Source organism: Dendropsophus ebraccatus, chromosome 2, assembly GCF_027789765.1.
Source record: "Dendropsophus ebraccatus isolate aDenEbr1 chromosome 2, aDenEbr1.pat, whole genome shotgun sequence".
NCBI classification, from domain to species: domain Eukaryota; kingdom Metazoa; phylum Chordata; class Amphibia; order Anura; family Hylidae; genus Dendropsophus; species Dendropsophus ebraccatus.
Window position 1 is genome coordinate 92,236,516 of NC_091455.1, and position 27,220 is coordinate 92,263,735.

A 27,220-nucleotide genomic window follows, 5' to 3' on the forward strand; every position below is an offset into this window, starting at 1 on the left:
GCTATGTTGACGGCATTGTATATCAATAGGAGTTTCCCTACGTTTCTGAAGTTTATAGAGTATAGATTAGACAGCTGACTAAAAATATGGTAACCGATAAAAACATACAGGTTTACTCATGGAGAAAGACATCATTAATGTGAACACAGTAGCAAAGTTGCCTTTAGTTATAATTGGTCTATAACATTTGTTTCAGTAATAGGAAACAAAATGGCAGCCTTTATATCAACAAGAGGATTATTTATTATGTAACCTTGGAAATTCGATCTGCTGCAGAGACTGAAATGTGTGAACTTTCTCCCATGCAGACAAGAATTTCAGCATTTAGTTTGGAGGACTGCTGGAATCTATTTACAATTCTTTCTATCAATGAGAGACTGTATAATAGAAGGAAGCGGCTCCCAATGCTCACACAAGGCTGCACAGGCACCATGTCAAATCTAAATCAATCCTTAGATTGTGAAGTCTTAGATGATATCAGTTATGTAGCTGCTCCAAGTAAACGGAAAGGTGCTGTGTAATAAAGCTCTACAAGAACACATTGTAACATACAGGCCTTTCATAGTCTTTCCTTACCCATATAACCTGATGGAACCTGCATGGCACATTTTAGTCACCTATGGAAAACTGAGATGAAGACAAAAAAACACAGCTTGATGCCAAATAAAATATATATATATATATTTTCGGGTTATAGATTTTTTTTTTTTTCTTACTGACCAAACAAAACTCAAGTTTCATTGTCATGGTTTTGGACATTTTGCATCTCTGTAAACAAGGGCAATATTCAATAGTGCTAAAAACATATTTATATTTAGAGGAAATAGGAATCTGACATGCTACTCAACACATTATACGCACAGGCACCTCCATGCAGCTTTGTGTCAAATGAACTTTAGAATCTGACCCAAGCAGCATTTATATCTATGTCTACATGAGCTTATCTTTATAGCAGTACTATAATAAAAGAAAATGCTACAACTTATACGATACAGACATTACACACCTTTGGGAGTGAGTATATTCCCAACCCTAGACATTTTTCAAAAGCAAATAAAATGGCAGGATTTCTATTGTCCTGGACTTTGTTGGCAGCTACTTTATGTCCTACTTAATGCATCTTTGCCGCAAGAATTTGAAACCACTTCTTAAATCTTCTATTTGCTCCTAAATCTCTCATCCATACAAGGCTTACACACACAAACTATGTAAAAATAATAGATGAGGGTATAGAAACATCTGATATCCATAAGTGCTTATAAAAATGAGCTTGAACTCTCAAAAACGTTGAAACCAGACCATGCAATGTTTAACCAACATCTACAAATGTGACAAAAATATATAGTACAGACCCCCAAATAACTAGTATGCTACCAAAATGTACATTGTTTTGAGAAAGCATTCAGCATACCATATGAAAAATCACTGTCATTACATGTCCTAGAGAAATATCAAAAATTCACATTGGTTAGAAGATTGAGCCGGGGGGACATTTATGATGGTTGCACCCCTGTCGTAGGCCATGCAGATGGCTGGCAGGTGTAGATTTCTGCTCCAGCAGGTTCCGCTGGAATTACCTAAGAGACATGTGCCTTTTAGTAAATCTGGTGGGGTGAATGGGGGCAAGGCCTAAGCTAAGACTAGCGTATGCGTACGCTGGTCTTAAAGGGGTTGCCATTTTGTAGTAAAATAGTTTTGTGTGCAGTATAAGTATGTGTATTCACATTACTTACTGACAGCAGCTCCTTGTGTATCTCATGGAACTAAAATCAGACTGCCCTCCTCCAGGTTGTTCTGCTCTGTGGTAAGGCTCTCCATAAGATGGCCGACATGGAGGAGCATGTGACCATGTCCTGCCTCCAGTGTCCACCATAGGCATATACAGGCTCACATGCTCCTCAATGTTGGCCATCTTATGGACAGAATCACCACAGAGCATGGCAGCCCAGCCTGGAGGAGGGAGGTCTGAGTTTAACTCTATGAGGTACACAGGGAGCTGCTGTCAGTATATACAGTGACTACACTTACTAATACTGTACACTGAACTATTTTACTACAAAGTGGCCAATCCCTTTAATCAATGTCCCCCCTTAGTGTGTTTTTTTCAAGCTCTGTATTATGCAACTGAGACAGTCTCACCATGCATGTCTATGGGACCAACTCCACTGCATAACCCCAGAGCAAGAAGCACTCGTTCTAGTAATTGCCCATTTTTCATCATGACAGGTACACTTTAATGATTGATGACCATAACTACAGTCATGCAAATTTGCATCCAACTATATGAAAAATACAATCTGTGAATTCATATAGATCACATATATGTTTATTGTAACATGTATAAGAAAACAAAACCTCTGGAATAGATCAACCAATGTGTGTATGCAAATCCAATGATGTATGACTAGTGAAAATATAAAATGTGTATGATATCCCAATTTGCTATACAAACCTAACCTTATCCCTAAACCTAATCTAATGTGTTAACTAACACCTATTTTATATGGATCTAGTTGTAAAGTTTTGTTTATAGTGATAAATGGTTGGTAAAAGTTCGCCAAACTTTTAAGTAAAGTTTGTGTTTGTCCGAACCTTAAACAAACTGCACAAAAACAGCTAAGGGATTGGCACTAATGATATTTGCTTAGGAACATCAATGGAAATTGTATATAAAGGTGGTGGTTTCCTTTAGCACCTGTGTTTGAAATGTGTAAAGTAAAGTCCGTTTGACAAAAGGGCCTGGTAGTATGTTATGTCGAATATATTATATGTCTGTCAGATGAGACAAGAATTAGACAGTTTCAGTAAATGTAGGGCATTGTGTTTCGAGCTATTATGTAGTATGACGCTATGAGATTTCTAGATAAAAATGTATTATTATTATTATTACTATAAGTAGTAGTCATGAATATGGGTCTATTACCAAAGTTCCTCCTGTTTTTAGAAGGAGCTATAAGGATATTATATGGCCAGATGAGGGGAAACTAAGTTCCATGAAGCTACTCTCCTTGCATCACGAGTACAGGTGCTTTATGTCCAATGTCCAAGAAGGACATTCAGTTTTTTTTTTATTCAATTATTTTATAATATAGAGTTTGAAGGGGTACTCCAGCGAAGACAAATTGTTTTCAAATCAACAAGAGCCAGAAAGTTATCCAAGTTCGTAAATTACATTTATTCAAAAATCTCAAGTCTTCCAGTACTTATCAGGTACTGTATGTGGGTATGTGGTGTATTCTTTCCAGTCTGACACAGTGCTCTCTGCTGCCACCTCTGTCCATGACAGGAACTGTCCAAAACAGGAAAGGTTTTCAGTGGAAATCTGGACAGTTCCTGACATGGACAGAGGTGGTAGCAGAAAGCACCATATCAGACTGAATTTTAAATACAAGTAATTTACAAATCTGTCAGTAACTTTCTGACACCAGTTGATTTGAAAACATATTTTTTCTGCGGAGTATCCCTCTAATAACATTCATGCTGCTGCTTCTTTTGTTGTGTGCAGAGACATAAAAGATCAGGATTAGGGATGAGCGAACTTTTGAAAAGTTTGGTTTGGTTCGATCTGGCGAACTTTCATGAAGTTTGGATTCGTACGAACCCGAACCTAAAACAAACCTTGCAATAACTGCTGAATAATTGCAGCTACAATAGTGGAAGTCTGATAGGGTATAGTTTTGTTTAGTTGCAGTTGCTATTACAATGAAAAAAGTGGAAAAAATCAAAGTGCCAAAATAGTAAAAAAAAATTAGCCAAGGTGTAAGTGATTACACGGGACATAGGACACAAAGTTCCTTGGACCCAGTAGGGGGGAAAACCGACATTTGACAGTGAAACCAGCAACAGTAATAGTAATTTATTGGACCCAGTGTGATGGAGAACAGATAATTGACAGAGGAGGAGGAGGCAGTAGCACTTAATTGCACCCAGCCCAGTATGATTGAGAACAGACTATTTAAGGAGGAGGAGGAGGCAGTACCTGATTGCACCCAGGATGAGTGGGATGATGTCTTTGATGCCTGCTCACAGAGTCACGTCCTTAAAAGGGATCAACAATTGGCATGACATGTTCGAAGAACCCTGTGCACTATGAGGTTTATCACATGTGCCATACAAGGTGTATGACGCAGCCCTCCCTGCTGCACTGCAGAGAAAAGGTTCCTCCCTTTGTGGGCTACAATACTTCCCACCGTTAGTTGACCTTGAGTCAGCCATTTATGTATCTCCTCCCTGATGGTCCAGAGGAGCTCCTGCCCACTGTGGCTCCGTTCACACAGGCTCACAAAATGGAGGACAGCGCCGGGCCTGACATTGTTGGTAAGACACCGGGGCAGGTTGGACTGCAGTCAAAGCGGTGGATGGTTGCAAGGTGGTGGAGGCAAAACTTTTGCAGAACTGGCCCCCTAAAGCACCGGGGAAGTGACAGTGGCAAGAATGGGCTAACTTTCTGGTGGTCTTCTGGGGAAATGTTGACCCAATGGGCACTAACAGACATGTACTGCCCTTGCCTATAATTAAAGGACCAGACATCAGCACTGTGGTGCACGGTCTTGGACACCAAGAATCCCAATGAGTCGCCAACATTTTTCTACACAACTGTGCAGTGATGGGACAGCCGATGGGAATTTTTTTTTCTCGGACAGTGATGGGACCTTTTTTTGGACTTTTTTTTTCTCGGACAGTGATGGGACTTTTTTTGGACTTTTTTTCTTATTATTAAAGATGTAAACTGATTTTCCCTTAATAAATTTGATAAGCTTGAATACTGAAGTTGCTTTCATGTATCTTGGTTAATACTCACAGACAGCTGTCACATTTTTGATTAGGCAGCACCCAGGTATATCTGAGGAGACTAATTTAAGGTCTCAACCAAACAGGGGTGACGTCACACATCTTGATATTCACAGAAAACCAGGATACAAGGGATTATAGTAATAATCCTTTGTATCCTGGTCTAATCTGTGAAAAAAGTACTATTTTGCGTCGCTGTTGTTATTTTTACCAGATTCGTAACAAACTTTCTCAAAGTTCGGTTCGGTGCCGAACCGGACTTTTTGTAAAGTTCGTAACGAATCTGTTTTTTTACGGTTCGGTTCGCTCATCCCTAATCAGGATCTTCTGTATGTGTGCGCAGCACTCTCCACTCTCTAGTTTAGCTGAAAATAAGAGAGAGAAATATGGTGCAAGTGCCATATACAGTACACAGGCCAATTCTAGCCTCTGTGTCAGAAAGGGTAATGCCGCCTATGGTGTCTGTCAGCAGCTAACTCTCCTCTTTCCATTTCTTTTTAACCAAAAAGAAAGTTTATTGGAGCAAACAGTACAAAAATTATGTACACTACAGGAAGTGAAACCACTGCATTTAGCTGGGGGTGATCCCTCTCCCTATTTTAAACACCTTTGTGCTTGACAAAACTGATGATGTATGTGTATTGGGATCTGGAGAACTAGCTGTTGCCCGACCTTATCTCATATGTAGTGCCTCTGCCACCTCTATATTGCCGCTTAGCTGCCATGGTATCTACATCCTTAACTACAACTTATAACTCATTTCTAATTTGGACTGGACTCTAGAGATAATGTATTCAGTAACATATGCACTGTATATAAATGTGCCAAGATTTGGATTGTTATAGCAGAAACGGTGTGTTTTTTGGAGCATGCTTTCCCTCCGCTTTGCTTTTTTAATGTAAATTATCCAACCCCTTTATATCTCATATAAAAAATATTTTCAATATTATTTAGAGTATAAAACAAAGTCATACAAACCATAGGGCAGCCCATATACCCAGAGGACCTTTAAACACTAACCCTCACTTTTCTTCCTATAGGTTATATAACATGCCCTGAACCCTCATATCCACAATCAGCAATTAGTAATTGGTTGAAGAGATACAGACAGAGGGTCATGGAAGGAAAGTTTACATGACTTACACCACAGTTTACAGCAGCCTGTGTTCTGTGTGAAGAGGCCGAGTTAAAACAGCAAAGCTTGAAGCCAGCTTCCCAGTTCTATAATGAGAATGTCTTTGGGCTAAGCTCTAAAATGTGCAGCAGTGCTCACAAACTGTCGGTCCAGGTACTACTGCCACCTCTGCAACCCCTATATTTACTTCCCTATACTACTTTTTATATATACTCTATTTCCATGCAAGCATTATTTCTAAGGTGCCACTCAGCTCTATCTGTATGCTGCTGCTTCTCTATAGGATCAGGATACATCATAGAAGGTGAGCCCGGCGAGTTATCCAGTTAAAGGAGAAGTCCGGCGAAAATATTTATTAAAGTATTGTGTTGCCCCCCAAAAGTTTTACAAATTACCAATATACACTTATTACGGGAAATGCTTATAAAGTGCTTTTTTCCCTGCACTTACTACTATATCAAGGCTTCACTGCCTGGATAACATGGTGATGTCACGACCCGACTCCTAGAGCTGTGCGGGCTGTGGCTGCTGGAGAGAATGATGGCAGGGGGACACTGAGGGACACAGGGCACTGGAGGGACACTGAGCATCCCTCTGCCATCATCCTCTCCAGCAGGGAAAAAATCAATTTATAAACATTTTCTGCAATAAGTGTATATTGGTAATTTGTATAATTTTTTGGGGACAATACAATACTTAAAATTTTTGCCAGGCTTCTCCTTTAAGAGCTTTTACACTGACCAACACTGACCCAATAACAAATGGAGATCTCAGTGATCAGCGTTTGCATGCTGAACCTTCACAAGGCTAAATCAATTGTGCGGCCCTTTAAGTTCCTCACTGTAGGCCACATATCAGCTGTTTGCGGGGTAATGTGCTGCCTATAGATATACTGTAATTTAAAAAGATCTGCGGTGTGGTTGTGGTGGTGTGCAGAGCCCCGAGTACTGCCCATTACAAGACTGATAGCTGTGAGTCAGGCAAAGGGATTGTAAGAAGACAATGTAACATCACTGTGATACTGGTGCTATTTTCATATTTTTACCATGTATTGCCTGATCACTCCCTAGTCAAATTACTGGAAGTTGCTGAAAGCTATGATTCCATTATACCATGACCTTATGAACTCCCAAAAGGGAGTATCAATGAAAAGAACAGGATGCGTGCGGCCGACTTTTTACTGAAAACAGATCTACATGAAAAAAGTTATCTTTCGAAAGGAAAGCATTTCTTACATTTTGTTACATAGTAACTAATAATATATCACCGTGACCAAACTAGGCTAAAGTCACATTGTTTCCATATGGCACCTAAAACTGGTCATAGAAGTGATAGTTGGATTCTTAAAGTTCTATCTTATTAAGATAAAATGTCATAGTTGTTTGGCCAAGATAAAGATACTGTTACTGATGGAGACTGGCAAGATGGCTTTTAGTTTGCCTACTTTAGCTGTTATGTGTATGGCCTGCTGTAGTCCTAACAATGAAAAAACACTTTAAACCAAATACCTGCCTGTCATTCTTACTTTTTCTAGGCTGGCTTCAAATCGCAATAAAGTTTTGGGGAAACGCCAATAAAAACACCATGGCGTTTTTGTTTTTTTTTTGTGCAAAAACGCCAGTGGCCAGATGTTGGCTGGAAGACATTGGAAGTTTATAATCCGCCTCACACACATGGCGTTATTTTGGTGGGGTGTTTTTCTCCCCTCTCTAGCATTTGTGAGGCTCTTTGGCAGTTTTACCAGCATGCTGAGGGTATGGCATTTTTTCAACCAGAGACTACAGTTGTATTGTTTTGGTTGTCTCATGGCTTTTTTAATGGTGGTTTTGTCACCATTTGTGGTCCAGAAACTAGGTCATGTGATGGCAGAGGGAAACAAGCTCAGCACACAAAAACACCTAAAAATTACACAAAGTCAAAAATGCCAGAAAAAACACAAATGCATGGGGGGGAAACGCCTTGGCATTTTTTCCTGGCTTTTTTTTTTTTGAGGCCTTAAAAACGCCACATAAAAAGGATGTGTGAGGGCACCCTTAAGATGTGGAGGGAGAAGCAGGTAAAATGGGAGTGATGCTATATTACCTGCATCTGTCCTACCACTGTCACAGGACAGGGACTGCATGCATGTGTTGTGTCTGCTGTCCTATAACTCACTGATTTAAATGAATGTGGAATGATATTATCAATTATGTGAGCTCCATGTAATGAACATAAAAATGCTGTGGTACTCCTGTATATGTGAAGAGGCCTCCATTACCAAAGATCTGTAATGAAAAGCTTATACAGTATGTTGCTTGCTGCTGATATATATTTGTTAGAATAAGAGACAATGTACAAAAGAGCCCATTGTGTGCATTACCTTCAGCCTTCACTGATGGATTTCATATGGCTGCAAACTTCATGTAAGCTCCCATATTCAGAAACCTCAACAAAATGCATTCAGTCCATACATCAGGTGGAAGCTGCTGCTTATATGTCCTTAAATTTTCATCTCCTTTGTTTTCTTTCTTTAGGTATTTATTTATGTGAATAAAGAGGGTGCTGGAACCTGCTAGGAGAGACATTGCCATTACTGGGAGGGATAGCCTAGCCGAAACGACTACAGACCTGCCACAGCGAATGCTGTAAGTTATATGCTGGTATACTTTTTTGTAGTTTGAACCTCTGGAAAGTAAGGTAGCTGTAGTTGCTTAAATGGTTTTAGTTTACTTTTGTGTTTTGGTAACTGTATTGAGGTTTAGCAAGTTCTTTTTCTTTTTATACACTATACTTAGACATAGTTTTCCATTTGTAATACTCATCCATTTTTTTCCATATGGGCATAAACAGCACTGATGTCTACAAAGATAGATGTCCATGGCCATAACCTTAGGCCCAGACCTGGCACACAGTATAGAAGGGTATAATTTGTTGATTTAAATGTACTAGATTATTATACTAGATATACAGTATTATATGTGTATGTAATGTTATAAAGATTATATTTGTAGGAAATGTTCTACACATCCTTGTCATGCTGTCTCCAATTAGTCATTTTAGACGCCTGCCAGTGTACAGTACTTGTGCAAATCCACATATATCCATGTGAGTGAATAGTTTACACATGCAGTTATTTCACAATGACAAATATCTGTGCCCTTTGTGCCGTCAGGGTTGCTTATTGCAGGATATATATCACAGGGATGTACATAGATGTTCTGTCCTTCTCATGGTGTCTTACTACTGCTTTATTTAACTTCAGTTACTTATATGACAGTTCAGTCAATGACACAATGTATACATCTATAAGGGTTGGCTAGTTCTTGGTAAAAGCGAGCATCTAGCATGTTGGATTTCAACTGCTTAACCTTATTGTTCTGGACAAAATAGGTCGGGGTCAGAGCTGCCTGTATCAGGGGCGGATTAACTTTACCATAGGCCCATGGCTGTTCACCAAGCCTGGCCCCCCCCCCCCACCACCACCCCACTGTAACTATGGCAGCACTAGCCTGGCGTTCATAGTACAGAACAGATAATGTCATGATGTCCTGATTTGTGCATAGTTGCCATAAAAAAAAATTAGATTTTTGCAAATCATGGCGGAAGTGTAGCCAGGAGACAGCACACCACTCAAAGTATAAGTCTTTTTGGGTGGTCATGGGCCCCCCAGGAGCTTAGGGCCCCGGGCTGCCACCCGAAACGCCCCTATTATAATCCACTACTGCTCTGGATGGTGCTTACCGCACGGTTGGGAGATTTACCTATAGGCCTTAACAAACCATTGGCCAACAGTTATTAGCAAGCAAGACTACCTAACATAGCAAGACTACCTCTAGTGAACATTGTTTAAGCACTACAAATAATAGCTAACCAGCTTGTCTTTAAAGGGGTACTCCAGCGGGGGGGGGCACTTTTGTTCTGGGACCGGGGAAAAGGTGGCCTAGGGAAAAGACGTCCACTCACCTCTCCGGTTCCAGAGGCGGCTCCCGCATCGCGGAGCTCCAGTGCCCGGTTCCCGGCCGCTTCCAGGTGTCTGACGCAGGCCCGAGACGTGACCTCTCAGGTCCGCTCAGCAAATCAGTGAAGGAAGTGGGATTCGTTTCAAGTCCGCTCAGACAGCGGACCTGGGACGTCACGTCTCGGGCACGATTCAGACATCTGGAAGCGGCCGGGAACTGGGCATCGGGCACTGGAGCGCCACGATGCGGGACCCGCCGCTGGAAACGGGGAGGTGAGTGGACGTCTTTTCCCTCGGCCACCTCCTCCCCGGTACCAGAACAAAAGTGCCCCCCCGCTGGAGTACCCCTTTAAGAAAGCAGTAGACCTCAACACATCCATCAACCCAGCAGCAGAGTTACAGGTGCCACCACCATGCACACACCAACACTCATCCCCCTTTGGGTCAGTTCTGACATATCACATGTATAAAACAGATTTTAGAACACAATGATACAGTTTATCAACAGTGATATACGCTTTTCTTCTGAGGAAAGAAAATGAGCATTATCGATGAGAAAAGCTCACCAGGAACATGTAAAATTAGGGGTGTTCTAGTAATTCTAGATTTGTTTAATCCCTGTATGTCTGTAGAATTAGGGCCCTATTACACGGGACAATTATCGTGCGAAAAATAGGTATATCATTCGAATTTAAACGATAATCGTTCTGTATAATTGCAGGCAACGATCAAAAAATTATTTGTATGTCGTTGATTGTTGATTTAGATCTGAACCTAAAATTCTTGTTAACCGTTCGCTGTAATTCCACATTCGTTCGCTCAAGTTCCGCATTTTTTCACTAATCGTTCAGTGTAATTGCACATTGTTCATTGTTTTTCTGTGATCAGAAGGAGTAAACAATCATATTAACGATCGCAATACTGATCGTAGTAACGATTGTCACTAGCGACCATCGTTCTGTGTAATATTGTGAAGGATTTCAGGTTAACGATAAACAATGTCGTTTGTGATCGTTTATCGTTAGTCGTTAATCGTTAAAAATCACTCAGTGTAATAGGACCCTTAGAGTTCTGGGTGAAGCAACTTTTCCATTGAGCTTTAATTTTATACATTTTCATCCATTCTACAGTAGGGTCATTCAGTTACCAGTCCCATAGACAGGCCCGCTTCTGCCATGAGGCGAAATGAGCCTTCCGCCTCAGGCGGCAGATTTTTGCGGTCGGGCAGGGGGGCGGCATTATGTCCCCCCTGCCGTCATTTTTGTTAAGTATCACTTCCAAGCTGTGGTGAGTGCCCGAGGTCGGTGGGGGACGCGCTGGGATGATCGGGTCGCGCGGGGCCGGCCCGCGCGACCCGATCACCCCACTCACTCACCACAGCCTGGAGGTCCGTGACAGCTTCAGGGCGACGTCGCGGGACCTGACAGGATGTGGAGACAGCGGAGAGTGCGGGCCGGCTGCGGCGTGGGACAGGTGAGCGGCTGGCTGGGGGGGGGGGGAGGGAGGCGTGCTGGCCATCACTCGGGGCGGCCGCCTGAGGTTTTCCTCAGGCGGCAGAGACCCCAGAATCGGCCCTGCCCATAGACGTAATGGCATGTTATCCATTGGTCTTTTCTTTTTCATTCCCAGTCCGTAAAAAGTGTTTTCAGCCATATAAATGCGCAGTTATATTCAGCAGAATAATAGCGACTGCAATAAACAGATGAAAAGTATGCCACATGATGCAACCAATTTCTCTTAGATGATTGCTGGCCGTCAGAGCTTCTGTTCTCCCTTTCCTGAGGGTTTTAGGGTTGCCAACCATCTATGACTGGTGTTGTGTTGTAAGAGCATGTGAATTATTTTTAGACACTTTTAGAGTTCCCCAGTAGACCTATACACATCACACTGGTTTTGAAGAGAATTACATTTCCTTTACTTTACCACCATAGGTGCAAACAATAAAGAAGATAACTGGTCCTATATACAGTATTAAAACTGTGCTATAGCTTTATAGGAACTACCTGTGCTATAATGTTGTGGATGCAAGCCATTCATGATCTGAAGTTAAGCTGACCAGAATAACACAAAGATTAAAGCTAGAAAACCTGATATGTGTGGGTATCTCAAGACCTATGCCTCACTAACCCCTGATCGTATAAGCAAACAGGGCACTGCCTCCCACAGGGGCAGCACACTCATTTTCTGCTGCTCTGAACATTCATCCATTTTTTCTGCCTCACCTATTCACAACAGAATAGACATTGGTGTGTAGGATATATACAATCATTTACTGGTAAAAGAGAATTTCTGTTGAATTAACCTTAGAAATAGTATAAAATGTGGAAATGTTTTAACATAATAGCATTTACAGGTCAGAATCATTTTATTGGCACTTCACACTACACTATAAGGAGCAGTAACTATGAAAACGATTTGAAATGATCTCCCTCTGCTGGAAAATCAGTGAACTTCACCCGACTACTGTTCAGAACAGTAAGAATCACAGTATATGGGCCTGAGCTTAACCTAGTTAGTGGCTCACTGTTTTTATCTATTGACTCCACACTTTTTTTTATTTTGAAGCAACACATTGTATAAACTTTGCTTAGCTGTTTTTTTTCTTTTATGGGACTTCCAAAACTCTAGAGCTACACCCCCCATCCAATAACAAGAATAAATATTACCCATATTGTTATACTGACTTGTTTTGGCAGGAAGAGAACACGTAACACACTAGTGAAAACATTTTCATTCATTGTGTACTTTTCTGTATGTTTTACAGTGATAAATCACTAAGATCAGTTAGAACATGGCTTTACACTATTTCTTTGTAAGTGGCTGTCAGAATTGGGATATGGTAAAGAATCAGAACAACATATTTATTTGGCTGCTGCTCTTTTTTTTGTAGGGCTACAAAAACACATTTACAAAATGTTACACAATTAAAAATACCTCTAAAAATGCTTGTAAAAATTCCAATTGAAATGCTTAAACCACTTCTTTAAAGGTGTTTTAAAAAGCTGAAAATAAAGTGTGCCCTAAGGGTATGTTCACACTGAGAAAATACGGTGGAATTCCGCGGCGTGTGTGTACACGCTCCCGTCGGGATCCCATAGAAAAATGGGCAGTGTTGCACACCGTACAAAGTACAGCCGTTGTGGCCGTACTTTTACGTAGTGTGAACATAGCCTAAGAGTGTAAAGTCCCTAAAGTCCCTAGTATTAGTTCAAGTAGAAGTAGTGCCGAAGAAAGTGTTTGAGAACAGAGCAAGAGTTTTAAGCAAACTTTCCTTGAAAATATTGTTTGAGTACTGAACTTTTTGAGTACAGAGCAGTTTTAGAAGCGAGGTACCACTGTACTCCTTATGTACAAGATAAAGCGATCTGCTTTACCACTTTTTTTCCCAGCTTGTTTTGATGAATGAGGTATCATACATTGTATTATGTTCATATACACGTCATAGACAGCTGTCCCTAATCACTGTAATGGCCTAGTAATGTAACCTTTAGCCCTCAATATACTCCCATGTAGTGGCCAAACTGACAGTCCAGAGTGTCTCTGCAATCCATATACTGAGTGCACTATTTGTCATATCTGAGAAATAGCTCTCTGCCTCACAGCCCTTCCCCTCACAGCTCTCGCAACTGTCCTGGGAGAGTATTGTCATAAACCATGAATGGAAAGTGAAAAACATCTGTGCAGCAGCAACTATACAGGAATGCAAAACGACTGCTAGGCTAGTCCTCATGTGATCGGTCCTTTTACACACCCTCAGAGCATGGTAGCATATACAGCCTGTAAATCATTGCACATAGCCAGACAGTTCAAAAAATATATGACATACATCAAAGCAATCTGATTCTACCCATGGGACTTTGTATGATATGTTTGAGAAGCACTGGTGTAGATGAGAGAAAGAGAGAGAAGGGAGAAAGAGGGAGGGGGGGGGGTGAGATGGGGGGGGACGGGGAGTAAAAGTGTAAAAGAGAAACGCGGAGTAGCAGCACTCTGACAACCAGCAAGATGAATCTTGGTCCATAGTCTAATGCAACACAAAAAAAGGAAAGCAAGTTGCAGTGATCCAAAGACCCATTGAGAATAGAAGATAGATAGGTAGGAGCAGGGGCGGATTAACTTTACCATAGGCCCCGGGCTGTTCACCAAGCCTGGGCCCCCCACCCCACTGTAACTATGGCAGAATTAGCCTGGCGTTCATAGTACAGGACAGATAATGTCAAGATGTCCTGATTTGTGCAAAATTGCCATTAAAAAAACAGTGATTTTTTTGCAAATCATGGCGGAAGTGTAGCCAGGAGACGGTACACCACTGAAAGTATAAGTCTTTTTGGGTGGTCATGGGCTCCCCAGGAGCTCAGGGCCCCGGGCTGCCGCCCGAAACGCCCCTATTATAGTCCACTACTGGGTAGAAGATAGATAGATAGATAGATAGATAGATAGATAGATAGATAGATAGATAGATAGATAGATAGATAGATATAAACAAGAAAAGGCAAGCAGCACTGCTAAGTAGAAGTTGGGTGCCAGCGGTCCTGGATCCTGACCCGGGATCGTATTCAAATAGCAACAAGATAGTCCACGGCACTCACAGGGTTAAAGTGAAAAAAGTTCAGTGGTTTATTTGTTCATCGTAATACAGCACTCCAAACAACACGACGTTTCGGTAACCTCACGTTACCATCTTCAAGAACACTTGAAGAACACATCTTGTTGCTAGATAGATAGATAGATAGATAGGAGAGAGAGAGATAGATAGGAGAGAGATAGAGATGATAGATAGATAGATAAATAGATAGATAGATAGATAGATAGATAGATAGATAGATAGATAGATAGATAGAGGACCTTGGAGCTCTACATCATTAATGCGATGAATATGTTTATACATTTTTTCACTTTCATCCTTTTGCTGTTTGGTTAATCCATTTCTATGAGAAGTATTTGAAAAGTCTTGGATATCTTGAAGGAAGAATGTGCTGCTCAGGCAATAACCCAAGAATGGAATCTGAAGTTTCATTTGCTTATAATTAGCCAGCAACAGGGGAATGCTTAATGACTGTCTGGCTGAACAACTGCAAAACACAGCAGCTAAGACAGATTTCTTTCATATCAAGGAAGGTGTTATATGAGAAGGCTAATCTAGGATGTAACATTTAGAACAGGCAATCTGTCATAAAACAAAAGCTAAATCAAGGAGTGAGCCCACTGGGGCTTTAAAGTAATCCGATGTCTAAGAAACCATAAGTAATGCTAGCTAGATCGGTATTCTAAAGGTCTCAGGCTGCTGCTTGTCTGGCCATTCTATAGTTTAGGTGCAATGACTTGTGCCATCACCTCCTAAAATGGCCAGCCCTGTCAGATGAATATAGTAATTAACTTAATCTGTGTATATTGTATCCATGACTTTTCAGCATACATACAAGAAAAAGCTAGGAGACCTCAGCCAGTTATAGCCTCTACTGTGACCTCTTTGCTAGGGTTTCTCATAATGGAGAGGTGTCAGCTGGCTGTGTCCTGTGTGCAGGTATATGTGCACCCTTAGGGCCCTATTCCACGGGACGATTATGGTTTGCATAAACGTTAGTGATAAACAATCAAAATGACCGCTATTGCAAACGAGCAGCGATAAAAATAGGTCCAGGTCTTATTAAATGATCAACGATTTCTCGTTCAGTCGTTAATCATTAACTGCTATTTAACCGAACGATTATCACTTAGATTTGAACGACAACGATAATCTAAACGATAATCGTCCAGTGGAATAGGGCCCTTAGGGCCCTCCTAGCATAAGATTCATGATGGGATCGTTTTTTTTAACTCATCACACATTTTTTTAACTCAGAGCAGGGATGGGGAACTTCAACCCTCCAGCTGTGGCAAAACTACAATTCCCATCATGCCTGGACAGCCAAAGCTTTAGCTTTGGCTGTCCAGGCATGATGGGAATTGTAGTTTTGCCACAGCTGGAGGGCCGAAGGCTCCCCATCCCTGACCTAGAGCCTAAATAATATCCAAGCCTTGTGTGACTTCTCCAATCATATATTGATACTTTCTAAGGCACATACATTTCCAGAAATAAAGTACGAATAAACCTTATTACACCAGTGACAACAGAGGCCAGTGTCTACCTTTCTGATGAAAAGGTATTGACTGCTTTATTCTGTACATTATGTCTCCAGTGCCATACATCTTTCTGTTACAATTTATTGTATTGTATGAGTTTGTGTTGAAACACTGGATAGAATACACTTTATTACTAGATCCTGGTTTCTGTACAGTATTTTTTCAGCTTTTACCTCTCCAGGTTATGTACGCTTTAGTATGGATTCCATCTGTTTTACTAGTTGAGTGTTTGTGTCCTGAGACAGGACCTGTATTACAGGTTTTCTGTATCCTGAAACTTTACAGAACAACTTATATGGGGTCAAACTGACGTACAGGGGAGCTGGGGAATCTCCGCAGTCCTGTCTTCTTTTAGGAGGGACACAGTCACTCATTGTGTCTCTATGACTGATTGGCTGTGCAAGTGGCAAAATGACAGGATGTCTAGTCATCTTGCCAATTGCCACACCTTGACAGGGGCCTTATTTACCACTAGGCACCCGTGGTCCGATACCTAGGGCAGCACCTTGCAGGGGGGCAGCACCATGGAGCAGGGGGAAAGAAGCAACTTTTTTAGTCTCCCACTTCCCATTCAGACTTGCCAGTAAATCTGGTGTCTCTTCAAAGTGTGTGTGTGTGTGGCGGCGGGGGGTTGGGGGGATCTGGGGGGGGGGTGTATGGTGGCATTGTTCAGGTCTGGTGTGGCGGTGTTAAATGTGACAATAAATTTGTTTGTGTTTTAAGCTGTTAAAATAAAAAACGCAATTCAGACAATGTTTCTACATGTAGAGAAATGCATGTTGCCAAAACCACTCTCCCCCATGCTCCCCAAGATGTTAATAGAGCCCTAACCTTGACCTAACAGAATCACAAGGGCCTTAGATAGCAAGTAAATGGACTTCACTGGAACAATACCTTTCAAGCATCCCAACTTATAAGTATATGAAGATGCTTGTGCGAGGTACAAAAGCTGTTATTGACAACTGCCCTTTGGAGCCATTTAACACTTTTTACACTATGATCAGTTCTGGAAAAGACTCCCGTTGTCTGTTCGCTGCCAGCCTCTGCTATACAGTGGCACTGGTTAGAGTTTCTGTGGGGGTAGGCCTCAATCATGCCCTAGCACATTCTTAAATACTTAACAGGTAATCTATTAGGACTATTTGGTTACTATATATCTTATTATAACAGTCTATGGAGTAAATTACAGTCAATTACACTGATATAAAATCATTCTATAAAAAATATAAAACTCTTTGTAGTACTGTATTCTGGAGTAGATTTTTAACACACATGCTGGGAATATAAGCACTTTTGTTAATGATCCTAATGTTTTTACTGTAAACCAAGTTAAAAAAAATAGAGCCTCAGCGGGCTATTCATCTACTAACTACAAACACACATTACTGACACAGACACTGATTGACTGACTTTTACTGACACTGTCTGACTGACTAACACTGACTGACACTCTGTGATACTGACAATGCCTGACTGACAGTGACTGACTGCCTGTCTGATTGACACTGACTGACTGACACGCACACCACTTACAGCTCAGTTGTCTCTCTCTTCCTCTCTGTCGGACTGCTCTCCACGCTGTAAGGTTGAAGACCTTCGGAATATGTGATAGGTCCTTTAACCTTTTCTCTCTCTCTGTACAGGTCCTGCTCCATCTCCTGTATCTTCTGATGTTCAGGCCGCTCACCCTGCACTACAGTGAGCAAGCTGAACATTAGTACACTGGGCCCCTCTCCCTCTCTGGGCCCCTAGAGGCACTGTAGGCCCTGGCACTTGCCCTGGTAAACCCTGTGCTGAGACGGGCCCTGAATTCATTTATTTACAGACAATGCTCTCATAGAAACTCCTTCTGCATTATACATTTATACATGGAGAACACTGTTGAAGGACTTTTTATTGTTGTAAGATCATTTTAGAGGGGAGGTAACAGGAATAACTAAGGACTACGTGTAGCTTGTGGGCTGCTGCTTGTCCTGGCACAGTATGACTGAATATCACTATCCTCTTAACACTGTTTTAAGAATTACATTGATTGATTTAATTCCTGTTTTCAGGAGAATGTGCACTTCTCAGCTGTGGCCTTTATTGGCCTCTGCACAATACAATCTTAGGCCAGCTGTTACATGGCTCGACTTTACATCTATATTCCCCATAGTTCTATTGAACAGTTCTTATAAACAGATCCTATGTGATATGCTCCTACAACATCCTATGTGATATGCTCCTATAACATCCTATGTCATATGCTCCTATAACATCCTATGTGATATGCTCCTATAACATCCTATGTCATATGCTCCTATAACATCCTATGTCATATGCTCCTATAACATCCTATGTCGTATGCTCCTATAACATCCTATGTGATATGCTCCTATAACATCCTATGTCGTATGCTCCTATAACATCCTATGTCATATGCTCCTACAACATCCTATGTCATATGCTCCTATAACATCCTATGTCATATGCTCCTATAACATCCTATGTCATATGCTCCTATAACATCCTTTATTAGTAGTATTATATCTGTGCACACCTTTGGGTGCGATTAGAACTTCAATAGATCATGTTGTAATATTAATCGCACACCATGAAACAATTGTTTTGCTTCTTTCTTATTTTCTTTTAATTATTCCAATATGTATACACAAAGATTGGCTCCGCAGTTTTGTCAGAAGATTTGGCTCCTCTTTGTGTATACATATTGGAATAATTAAAAGAAAATAAGAAAGAAGCAAAACAATTGTTTCATGGTGTGCGATTAATATTACAACATGACCTATAACATCCTATGTGATATGCTCCTATAACATCCTATGTGATATGCTCCTATAACATCCTATGTGATATGCTCCTATAACATCCTATGTGATATGCTCCTATAACATCCTATGTGATATGCTCCTATAACATCCTATGTGATATGCTCCTATAACATCCTATGTGATATGCTCCTATAACATCCTATGTGATATGCTCCTATAACATCCTATGTGATATGCTCCTATAACATCCTATGTGATATGCTCCTATAACATCCTATGTGATATGCTCCTATAACATCCTATGTGATATGCTCCTATAACATCCTATGTGATATGCTCCTATAACATCCTATGTCATATGCTCCTATAACATCCTATGTGATATGCTCCTATAACATCCTATGTCATATGCTCCTATAACATCCTATGTGATATGCTCCTATAACATCCTATGTCATATGCTCCTATAACATCCTATGTCATATGCTCCTATAACATCCTATGTCATATGCTCCTATAACATCCTATGTCATATGCTCCTATAACATCCTATGTCATATGCTCCTATAACATCCTATGTGATATGCTTCTATAACATCCTATGTGATATGCTCCTATAACATCCTATGTCATATGCTCCTATAACATCCTATGTCATATGCTCCTATAACATCCTATGTGATATACTTCTATAACATCCTATGTCATATGCTCCTATAACATCCTATGTCATATGCTCCTATAACATCCTATGTCATATGCTCCTATAACACCTACCTTCAGTAGAAAGAGCAGTGGCATTGTTATATACCCCTTTTCTAGCAGTTAGAATGCATTTACACACAGTATTGTGGTCAACCAAAAGTGGATCCAAAACATAGAAATGGTGCACATGTTTTCTCTGAGCCAGTTCCACTCTTTGCTCTAGCTAAAATACTACTAATGTAAACCCAGCCTTATACATACTGTATATGTATTGTATTTTAAGATGTTTCCTTAAAGACATCCATATTGAGATGTTCTGTCTCATTGAAGCTTACAGTTATTTTCAAGGCTTGTTTCAAATTTTGCAATAATTTCTTAAATCTTGTTTTGATCACATTTGGGTTCCAGTGTTCAGCTGGAGTTCCTTTTCAAGTTCCTCGTTCCTATAAACTGGCCACATAGACCTCCTTCCACTTCTTTTCTTAGATCTTATGCAGCCACATAAGCATATACTATGAAACAACTTAAAAAACAAATAAACCTCTTCTATGAGAATACCAACCAATCAAGATTTTCCTTTGATAGACATGTAATTGCATATTGGACCTTAAAGAAAATGGTTCTCACCATCGCAGACAGGGTTATAATATACAGTGTGCATATTAGGACATAGTCAGAAGTCAGAGTCAAGAATCATTTTTCCACAAGAGTGACACCTGACTCTGATACATGTCAGTTGTCAGTAGTCAAATGTCAGAAGTCTTTTATCGGAAGTCAGAGGTCAGTTGTCAGAAGTCATTTATCAGAAGTCAGTTGTCAGAAGTCAGTTGTCAGAAGTCAGTTGTCAGAGGTCAGTTGTCAGAGGTCAGTTGTCAGAGGTCAGTTGTCAGAGGTCAGTTGTCAGAGGTCAGTTATCAGAAGTCATTTGTCAGTGATTAAAAGTCAGTACTCAGAAGTCAGTTGTCAGAAGTCAGCTATGAGCAGTCAGTTGTCAATACCCAGGTATCAGAGTCAGGTGTCACACTTGTGTAAAAAGATTTTTGACTCTGACTTCTGACTATGCCCTAATATGGACACTGTATATTGCTAATGTGGACATTGTAATAATAAAATGTGAAAAGAGTATATTGATTAGACAGAATAAAGCTGTTCAGAGATGGAGAAATGTGCCTTTTCCACCTTGTATTAGTGTGTTTACATGTACAGGATTTGCAGCAGATCTGCTGGCGCAGATTTGAAGCTGCAGATTTGATGCTGCAGATATTATTGTAACCTAATAACTCAACACAGCATAAAATCTGCTGCAGATCCTGTACAAGTGAACGCACCCTAAAAGTGATACTGTCTCTCCACTTTTCCCATACTTTTATCATTGTTGGACAGTGTCACTAAGGGGGGGGCTTGGTGTCCCCTGAGCCCCCCTCTCCTTGGTCCAGTGCTGTTATCCACACTCCCCTTGTGATGAGGCAGGGAGAAGCTCCACCTTAGTGACACTGTTCAACAGTGATAAAAACACACAGGAAAACAGGAGTGACAGTATCACTTTAAGGAGTCTTTTACTGGTCAAGTTATAGGGCTACGGTAATATGCCCTGAATCATTGTTTATTATCATTAGTTGTAGTATATATAAAGAGCATGTAAAGGTAAACTAAAGATAGCCTGACAAGTAATGAGGGATTTATGTCATGTGGGTGGAGTTATCTTTTATGGACAATCATTTTTATGGTAGCTGTGTCATTCATACTTGGCATTGCTTATACTTATGTAATATGAATTTAAAGTTAGGCTTTGTGCCTTTTGTTCATGTAAGTGCACTTAAAGGGAACCTGTCACCCCCCGTGCCGGGGTGACAGGCTCCTGACCCCCGCTACAGCCCCCTATACTCACCTGATCCCGCCGGGTCCCGCTTCTGGATCCGGTCGGGTCACGGAGATCTCAGCCGCTGCAGCCCGGCGCGCGTGCTGAGAAATGAGTCCAACGCTCATAGAGAATGACGGAGAGTCCAGCGCTCCATCATTCTCTATGAGCGTTGGACTCATCTCGGTTCCCTTTAAGGTTCCCTTTAAGGTTATTATGCAATACTTAAAGGTTTAATAACATATTGTACAAAGTAAGTAATGCCGAATACTCTGCTTTACATTCTGCTGAAATGTATCCTCAGATGTCTTTCCTTGTAGTCTATTGTATATTATTGTTAATTTAGAGCAACTATGTTGTTAAGTGACATATTTCTAGTTAACAGTTTGTATATCTGCATATAAATTCAGTAATCTTTGTACTCTTACCTATCCTGTAGAGCATTGCCTTTATATGATGTAACAATGAAGCAATAAGTTCTGGGTCATTAATAGATTTTACTGATTTAATTTGTCTGTGCTTCCCGAATGGAGAAAAAATGTTTTGTTCTACAGACCTGGGGTCGGGCGCGTATCACTACTGTAATAGCAATGCGCAACCGACAACTGATAATGTAATATAAAATAATAGCTCACCTTACCAGGTGCCCTGGTGTCCTCGGAGGCCTTCCCCGGTGTCCACAGCTCTGCCTTCTCTGTGCTGACAGGCCACCAGCTGCTCAGCCAATCACAGGCCACTGCCTGTCTCGGCCAGTGATTGGCTTAGCGGCTGGCGGCCTGTCAGTGCAAAGAAGGCAGAGCTGCAGACACTGGGATAAGGCCTCCGAGGATGCCAGAGAAGGTCAGAGGACACCAGGGAATGTATTTAAGTGAGTTATTACTTTTATTATTTTATAAGTCTGTGCAGCCATTGCTGCCCAATAGTCGGCCCGTCTAATTGCGTAGTAAACAAGAGCCAATCTAGTAGATTGGTGCTCGTTTAAAGCTTATGATCAGGCTGTCTAATAGGACCCTCAGACTATGTTCACACAACATCTTTTTTAGGTAAAAAAAAACCTGCTGTTATTTTATAATGACGGACACAAATAAGTATCATGATTAGAGATGAGTGAACCGGGTTCGGGTTCGAGTTGATCCGAACCTGAACATTCTGTATTTGATTAGCTGGGGCTGCTGAACTTGGATAAAGCTCTAAGGTTGTCTGGAAAACATGGATACAGCCAATGACTATATCCATTATTTCCACATAGCCTTAGGGCTTTATCCAACTTCAGCAGCCACCGCTAATCAAATGCAGAAAGTTCGGGTTTGGATCGACTCAAGCATGCTCCAGGTTCGCTCATCTCTAATCATGATCATTATTAACTTCTGTCTTTATTAAAAAAAAAAAACTTCTGTGTTTTTCGCCTAAAATAGATGTTGTTGGAACATAGCCTTAATCTAATACCCTGCAGGATATTTCTTATGTTCAGGTTGTTTGTTGCAATTTTGGGAGGACAGATATAAGGGTATGTTCACACAATGTTTTTTGAGGCCAAAATACGACCATAAATATATATCATGATCATTATTTACAATTGTAATTATAAAAAGATGGCCATATTTTTGTGCTTTGTGTTAAATGACTGTGTGTGAACATAGCCCTAAAAAGATCTAGATCGATACATTCCTCTATAAGGAAAAACAGATAGACATACCCAATACTGTTCCGATTGGTACAGGCATCCATAATGGGGGCCCTGACTGAAAATTCCATAAAAGTATTATGTGACAATCATTATTGCTGACACTTTTATTTTTCTCTTACTTTTAACTATAGTTTTCATTAAAGATATGTAGAATACAATAACGGTGAGAGCAAAAGAAAAAGAACAACTCCTACAAGTGAGAAAACAACAATAGTGTACTGACCTAGATTGACTCCAGAACAGAGAAAAGTAACTGCTGACACTTACATCAACCTCAATTTTTCACTAGTACAGATTTTTATTTGCAATTATTGAATAAAAAGCCAGTAATGTTTTTGAAAGAGAAGTCTGTTGTTCTATACATGTCTTTTATCTGTATTTCCAATTAAAAACCTAAATGTGTGAACACTCCCTTATGTCTCTCATTTAGATACTGAGCATTATATAAGACAGCGACTTAGGTATATAGCATGCCCAGGGGCGTAGCTAGGGGTTCAGCCTAGGGGGGGCGAGTGAGGCTGAGTGGGCCCCCAACCAACGTTACCCATAGGGAACCCCAGCAGGTGACAAGGATTTTTTTGAATAATAAAGGGAATATTCTTCTACATTTCTTATAGTGAATAAGGATACAGAGCCGTGTAAGAGGCTTCTACATCTGGAATATAGAACCACAAAAAAAGTAAAAGGGCTTAACATTAGAAAAATATAGCTGCCTTCTTCCACAGACAGCACCACTCTTGTCCTCAGTTTGATTCTCCTGGTGGCTGCAACCTGTGGGTGACAACCATCAGCCCTGAAGTTCCAGCAATACATCTGTCTATAGCGGCAGGTATCGGAGGATTGTACTACTGTACTACAACTCCCAGCATACCCTGAGGGCTGCAGACTGTCAACCTGGAGCCCCCCTTCCTCGACCAAGTGCATGCTACTGGTATATATATATGGTATTACCAATAATACCAGTATACAAGGGGGAAATATCGCCACAACCACTACCATCACCACCATATTGTTACTGACTAAATCCTCTATACTAAATCCAATAAAACACAGTACCAGATTACAAGTAACAAATAACACCACTACTTACTGACTAATACCAGCACATACCGACTAATACCAGCACATACCGACTAATACCAGCACATACCGACTAATACCACCACATACCGACTAATACCAGCACATACAGACTAACACCACTGCTGCAACTGAATAATCCACTGTACACAGAGCAATATCACCTCTTCAAGTCATTTAGCAGTAGCCCCAGCTCAACACAGGTTCTACACACCATATACATTACAGTGCAGATATATTTAGTGACTCACAGGTGACGTCTTCTCTGATCAGAGTTCTTCCCTTTTCATCTTCTTCTCCATCCGTCCTGGGCCGTTATGAGAACTTCTCCGAGCCACGAATCCACAGAATCTGCCAGACAGACATATTAGTCTCCACACTCTGGCACCATCCTCATCTCTCTACACACTGCACATCTGTATTGGCCCCTTTACACCCTTGTTTAGTGGGTAGGCTGACTCTTATAGATGGCTCCCCCCTGTATTGCCCCCTTATAGATGCCCCCCCTGTATTACCCCCTTATAGATGGCTACCCCTGTATCCCCCCCCCCTTATAGATGGCTCCCCTCCCCTGTATCCCCCCTTATAGATGGCTCCTCCTGTATTCCCCCCTTATAGATGGCTCCTCCTGTATTCCCCCCTTATAGATGGCTCCTCCTGTATCCCCCCCCCTTATAGATGGCTCCCCTCCCCTGTATCCCTCCCTTATAGATGGCTCCCCCCCCCCTGTATCCCCCCCCTTATAGATGGCTCCCCTCCCCTGTATCCCTCCCTTATAGATGGCTTCCCTCCCCTGTATTCCCCCTTATAGATGGCTTCCCTCCCCTGTATTCCCCCCTTATAGATGGCTCCCCCCCCCCTGTATCCCCCCCCTTATAGATGGCTCCCCTCCCCTGTATCCCTCCCTTATAGATGGCTTCCCTCCCCTGTATTCCCCCTTATAGATGGCTTCCCTCCCCTGTATCCCCCCCCCCCTTATAGATGGCTCCTCCCCTGTATCCCCCCCTTATAGATGGCTCCCCTCCCCTGTATCCCTCCCTTATAGATGGCTCCCCCCCTGTATCCCCCCTTATAGATGGCTCCCCTCCCCTGTATCCCTCCCTTATAGATGGCTCCCCCCCTGTATCCCCCCTTATAGATGGCTTCCCTCCCCTGTATTCCCCCCTTGTAGATGGCTCCCCCCCTGTATCCCCCTTATAGTTTGCCCCCTGCACAGCAGATTAAAAAAAACAAACACACAACTCACCTAACAAGCGCTCCCCCGTCGCTGCTGTCTTCTCTTCTTCTGCCCCCAGCTGATGCGTCGCTCCCTGGGGGATTCCCGGGCAGCGCACACATCCGGAAGCTGAGTGTGCGCCCAGGCCGGGACTTCCGGTACAGGAAGTCCCAGCGACGCGCACTAAGGTTCCTGATACGTGCGCTCCCTGGGAATCCCCCAGGGAGCGACGCATCAGACAGGGGCAAGATTGCCTCTTGCGGCCGCAAGCAAGACCGTGCTTGCGGTCGCAAGAGAGGCATAAAGGAGGGGGTGGGCTCGGCGGTTCGGGGGGCGTGTGCGGATGCGGAGCGCAGCCTCTTGTGGCTGGAGGCATAACGCTGCCTCCGGCCACAAGAATGATTGACACAACCAGGAGCCAATCACTCCTGATGCTGTGTCAATCACATCCTGGCCCAGTCGGAACTGTATGCGCTCATTAGGAGTGCGAGCGCATACAGTTCCGGCCACTACTGACTTGTTAATGCTGTCTGCAAAAGCAATAGCTTTTGCAGACAGCATTAACTGTCTAAGACCTCAGTGGGCCCCTGTCTGAGTGGGCCCGGGGGCAACCGCCCCCCTTGCCCCCCACCAAATTTCGCTACTGAGCATGCCTGATTGCTTGGTTTGTTGACCACATTTTTGGCATTGTTTGCAACCTTTTAGTCTATTGCTCCTTGCTGATTTGTCAAAAATTTGCAAATTTTTTCCTGTTTTGCACCTAAATCATCATATTTTCTATCTGCTGAAGCGAGTGTAAGTTCACGCAGTGTACTTGCTGTTGTCTGATTTATTTAAAGAGTCACTGAATGTTTACGTAACTGTACTCCATGGGGTGGCATAGACCCAGCCAGACAAAGCTATTGATAAATCTTATCTTATATACTCCAGTTTCTGCATATTTTGAGGCACGTTTAAAGGGGTTATTCAGCTATTGAATATTGTGTCCTCAGGCAGGTGACGGAAAAAAACAGCACATACTGTGAAGCCCCTGTACTCCAGGGATCAGGATCAGCACAAGCCATTGCCCAATCAGTGGCAGTGGGACTCCGCTGTGGCCCCTTAATGATTGAGGAGGCAATGGCTCATGCTGACCCAGTATTCCAGAAATGCAGCACAGCAGGTAGTGGGGCTTTGTGACAGTGGCGGCAGGGTAAGTATGTTATTTATTTATTTATTTTCACCTGCCTGAAGATCAAATGTGTAGAAAAGTTCATTGCAAGATGTTTTCAATGGCTTTCGACAAGGTTTTTTAGAGGCATGGCAATTCAGGTACAGTGCTTAAAGGCCATGTGCTTTACTTGTATTTGCTACACAGACAAAAAAACACATTGCAAAACTGCAGCAATTTGTGGTAGACTGTGCACAGGCTTTCTTGTAGTTCCCAGCCACTCAGATTGCTATGTGCACGGGTACCCTTAGGTTATGCAAACACATTATGAAAAGTCGTTGTAATACTGTCTAATGGCAGTCATTCTCATCATCTCCGGTATCACAGTCTTGTCTATTCATATGGGTTGGGCAAAATTGTAACTGCTATGTCACGGAAGCCCTTATGTTGCAACTGGAATGGGTGTCTCTTGTACTCGGAACAGCTGTAGACACAGACACATGACTTTTTTCCCAAGTGGTTGGGCTGGCAGGCTGCTGCTTGGTTTGGCATGAGGCACAAGCATCTCAAGTTCAAGTCATGACCTGTTACACCCCATAGAAAACTCTGCATTTTGAGACTATCTTTGAAGTATATCTCTATCAAACTATTCCTTCACCTTTTATACGCCCCTTGTTCCCACACTACACATGTTAATCTTATAACACACAATACAGGGCCATGGGGAGATTCCGCTAATCGCCCCCAGCAGGGGAATTAATGCCTTTATC

General features: G+C 41.9%; 1 protein-coding gene across 11 annotated transcripts in view; it reads left to right on the plus strand.

Moving 5' to 3' along the window:
- Positions 1–27,220, plus strand: part of ATXN1 (ataxin 1) — a 292,957-nt gene that overhangs the window by 228,738 nt on the left and 36,999 nt on the right. For 10 of the 11 annotated variants that reach the window (XM_069957984.1, XM_069957977.1, XM_069957981.1 and 7 more), the window contains one exon: positions 8,440–8,550. The gene's annotated coding sequence lies outside the window, so the exon portion shown is untranslated. Of the gene's footprint in view, positions 1–8,439; positions 8,551–23,135; positions 23,385–27,220 lie in introns of those variants that run through there. The other variant, XR_011361664.1, reaches the window with a different exon arrangement.